Source organism: Gekko japonicus, unplaced genomic scaffold (genome assembly GCF_001447785.1).
Source record: "Gekko japonicus isolate JY-2015 unplaced genomic scaffold, Gekko_japonicus_V1.1 scaffold816, whole genome shotgun sequence".
Classification (NCBI taxonomy): domain Eukaryota; kingdom Metazoa; phylum Chordata; class Lepidosauria; order Squamata; family Gekkonidae; genus Gekko; species Gekko japonicus.
In genome coordinates, this window is record NW_015159736.1 from 228913 (window position 1) to 233681 (window position 4769).

The following is a 4769-nucleotide window of genomic DNA, read 5'->3' on the forward strand; positions in this document are numbered from 1 at the left end:
GAAGGGAGGAGGGGAACAAGAGAGAGCTTGCTATGCTGGGCTGCCTCAGTCACATGGGAGAAATACCAAGCAACTTAAAGACCAACAAAGTTTTGTTCAAGGTATGAGTTTTTGTGTGCCTTGCTACAGTGTGTGTGTGTGTGTTTTGTTTGGCTCTTTATGCCAGGGCTATCCTGGATGCAACTGGGTTCCTCCCCCTTTTCACTGTATTCATGCCCTCATGATCTAGTCTTTCTCAGTAAGAAAGCAATGTGAACTATTTTAGAGGAGGAATAACAACAGGCCAGTGAGGTGGATTAGGCTAACAGTGTGTGTGCAGACCAAGTTTACCCAGCACATTTCCTTTGTAGGAAATTGTAGTTATTTCTCTGGGGAAGAGTATAGTTTTGTAGACAAACACATGGCCCTCAGTCTGTGTCCGGATGCCTTCTCATGTTCTTGTCCAGCACATAAAGCAGCTTATGTACAAAAGGTTGCAATGCCCAGCAATGTTTTGAAATGTTTTCCCACTGAGCATGAGATATATGTAATGAATGTCAAGAAGTCAAAAATAGGTTTGCAGTTTACAGATACACACATGAACAGTATACTCAAAATTGCTGGAGCACAGACATATTGATGCAATAATTCAGAGCAAGAGGTGTCAGTTATCAGAGACTGTTAAATAGACAAAATTTTGCAAAGGTGCTAGTGTTTTAAGCATGTTTTATTTAAAGTTTAAAAATATTTAATTGTGTTTGTCTGTGTCCTTTATAAAGTTTATATCTCCGCTACCTGGCATTACATTTTATGACACACAAGGCCCAGCCCAACACGGTCTCATTTATGTCAGATCCGGCCCTCATAACAAATAAGTTCAACACCCCTACTCTAAATGCTCTGTAAATGCTTCTGTTTCAGCCTTCTTTGCACATCAATGCGTTCTGACATGATTAACATCACATACCAAGACACACTGCAGCTCACAGGGGGCTGACCTTCTTTCTGATCTTCCTTTCTTCCCTAGGACCCCAGGCAAACTTGCTTCCTTTGTCTTTGCTCTGCCACTGCCCTTCTTTTATTCTGCAAGATACTTCCTGTTCTATACTTCCTCAGATGGCCCAGCTCTTGACTTTCCTGTTCCCTCTTCCTTTGCCATTTCATCTTCTGCATAGTCATATCCAATCTGAGGCTGTGTGGAGACAACAGGTCACAGCTCATCAATCCAGCACACCCCAGTGCTTCACTGGAGTTCAGGAGCCTTGGATGTCTGGCCACCTGTGGCCGTTAAGCCACCCCCCTTTTTGCCTGTTCCCTTCTAGGGGAACCTGAGTGATTAGTCTGGCCTGCCCAACTTTGCAACTCTGGTATCTGCGTGCCTGCCATCATGACTCAATCTCCACAGGTACAAGACTGGCCCCTTCACACCCTGATGGCTTGCTGACATGGAGCCATCATACTTGAATAGATCTGCCACCATCAGAGGAATCTTTGGAATCCCAAGTAAATACCTATCTGAATTTCACTCCCTCCTGCCACTTCTGGTCAAGCTGTAAAATGCAAAAGGAAAGGGAGTTTCTCTCCCTGCCTTTCTCTGTGCTGGAGCTGTCTTTTCAGCACCAACTGCCTAGTAAGCATGTAACTGAACTAGCCAAGGGATCATGGGCAAGTTCTTATCTGAAGAGGTTCACTCCCAAAATCCTGAGATTTTAAAAAAAGCTTTGTTAACTACTCACATATTTGTAAAAGCACAGATATTTGGAGGCAATCTACAAGCAGGACAATCTACAAGACTTAAGTAAGAATATTAGAAAAAAATAGAAAATTATTATATCAATGCGTTCTGACATGATTAACATCACATACCAAGACACACTGCAGCTCACAGGGAGCTGACCTTCTTTCTGATCTTCCTGCTCCCTTCTAGTGGAACATGAGTGATCAGTCTGGCCTGCCCCACTTTGCAACTCTGGTATCTGAGTGCCTGCCATCATGACTCAATCTCCACAGGTACAAGACTGGCCCCTTCACACCCTGATGGCTGGCTGACATGGAGCCATCACACTTGGATAGATCTGCCACCATCAGAGGAATCTTTGGCAACCCAAGTCAATACCTATCTGAATTGCACTCCCTCCTGCCACTTCTGGTCAAGCTGTAAAATGCAAAAGGAAAGGGAGTTTCTCTCCCTGCCTTTCTCTGTGCTGGAGCTGTCTTTTCAGCACCAACTGCCTAGTAAGCATGTAACTGAACTAGCCAAGGGATCATGGGCAAGTTCTTATCTGAAGAGGTTCACTCCCAAAATCCTGAGATTTTAAAAAAAGCTTTATTAACTACACACCTATTTGTAAAAGCACAGATATTTGGAGGCAATCTACAAGCAGGACAATCTACAAGACTTAAGTAAGAATATTAGAAAAAAATAGAAAATTATTATTTTGTTATATTTATTCTATTTCTATCCCACCCTCCCCTCTTCTAGGAAAGGCAGAAAAGCCTGAATAATACTAAGATGGCTGTGCTCTGGGCAATAGTAATGCCTAGCTATAGCTTTAGAAAAATGGTCCAGCAACTACATGAAAATGGCCCAACAGTGCAGGGTTGGTTTTCATATCTGTGGGATCTCATTTCCCTCTTTATACAGAAGCCTGTATTATTCTTAAAAACTTGTTCATTCATTCATAGTATAGTTATTGTTTATCCATTCATAGCATAGTTACCACTATCTAGGGATTAACACTTGGTGGCCATGACTGGTTGCCTCAGAACAGTTTCAGTAGCCAGAATTTGCCGATGACAAAGTCACTTATGTGACCAGGTAGGGAAATCAAGTTCCTTGTCTCCAGCAAAGCAACTGCCTCCTCTTCCTCTCCTATATGTGAGGTAGCATGTGCTGAACTGTCAGGTATGGGGATACTAAAAAAAAGTATTTCATGGTTAGGTCCCAACTGTAAAAATTGTAAGCACACATAGAAAGAGACCAATGAGATTAATTGGGGAAAGGAAATACAGAACTTAGAAAGCAAAAGGAAAATAAATATATCTGGCTTATTCAAAATTGATGAGGTTTCTCTAGTAATATTTGATTATTTAGCCAACTCTATTCTACAGTCTATGGTTAAATCTGTTTCAACATATGGTGAGCTTGGATTGCCACAATATTGGTTAAAATAGTTTTGTAAATTATGGAGGATGAAAGGCAAAATCTCTGGGCCATCTATTTTTGTTTTTATTTTATTTTACTTTATTTATAGGCCACTTTTCTCACTGAGAATACTCTGTTGCCAGTTCAGTGGTTCAGTGTTATTGTAAACTAACCACAACAAATGTCTGCTAACAAATATTCTGTGTAAAAATTGGATTTGTAATGGGCAATGTGTTCTTGGAATACACTTGGCACTTGTACTAGGTTGAGCATTTATCTGAAGGAGTGGGCATGTTATGATTTTGATAAACTGTCAAAAGCTTATGGATCACGTTTTCTTTGGTAAAGAGGCTGATACATGAATGTTGACCCTCATTCAGAATGTAGCACAGATTCACAATGTATCAAAAACTTGTTTTCATCCCCTTACACTGATACGACAACATTTGAATTTTCCCATGGCATTTCAGTGAATGGACTTGCTTGATCTTTAGTTTTGAGTTGGATCAGAAAAATATTACACTATTTGCATTTTCATAAAATGATAATGGAATGGGAAGAAGAAGATAAGAAGATAAGAGATTGGATTTATACCCTGCCCTTCACTACCCAAAGGTGTCTCAGAGCAGCTTACAAACTCCTTTCCATTCTCCTCCCCACAATAGACACCCTGTGAGGTAGGTGGGGCTGAGAGAGCTCTTTCCAGAAACTGCTCTTTTTCAAGAACAGCTCTTATCAGGCTTGCCCAAGGTCATCCAGCCAGGTGCAAGTGGAGGAATGGGGAATCAAACCCGATTCTCCCAGATTAGAGTCTGTGCACTTAATCACCACACCAAACTGGAAGCCAATAGTACCATCCTAAGCAGAATTATATCATTCTATTTACAAAATAGTTGCAATCTAGTGTTGTTCATTGTTTGTAGCTACCCAATTAGGAATGTACTTTAATTTATGGAGTCTAATTTATGGATAGCCCAATCTAGTCAGATCTCAGAAGCTAAGTAGGGTTGGCCCAGGCTAGTATTTGGATGGGCAACCTCCAAGGAATAACCTCCAAAGGAAGTTTAGAAAACTTATTGAGGGCCAAAAGTTAAAAACATAAGTAAATATAAGCAAAAGAGTGTTAATTTCAAAGACATATAAAAACCTTGTAGGGGCCCAAGTAAAGCACAAAACATTAAAAGTGACAAATGCACAAAAAGGACAGTGTTGCATTTTGGCTCACAAGAACCTTCTTCAGAGGTCAAATAGTACAAAGTACAAAATACACCAAACAACAAACTCCCTGTTACACATGTGAGACAATAAACAATTAATAATATAGGACCAAAATTGAAATGTTCCAATATGGAATTGAATGACACACCAAAAGATTTCTGTTTGGGGCCACAAATATATCTGGCCTTGTGTCAGAAGCAGTTGTATATACTGGAAATAATATAAGTACCAATATGTACCTTGCCTTATTAGGGACATTGTGACATCAATATGTAGTCCTTATTCCAAGGAATACCAGGGACATGAAATAGAAGCAGGCAATGGCAAACCACCTCTGAAATGTCTCTTGCCTTAAAACAAGTCTAGCTCACCACCTAGTGGTGTATAATGCTAAAAGAGCTAGAACAATCTTAGGGCTGCCAGACAA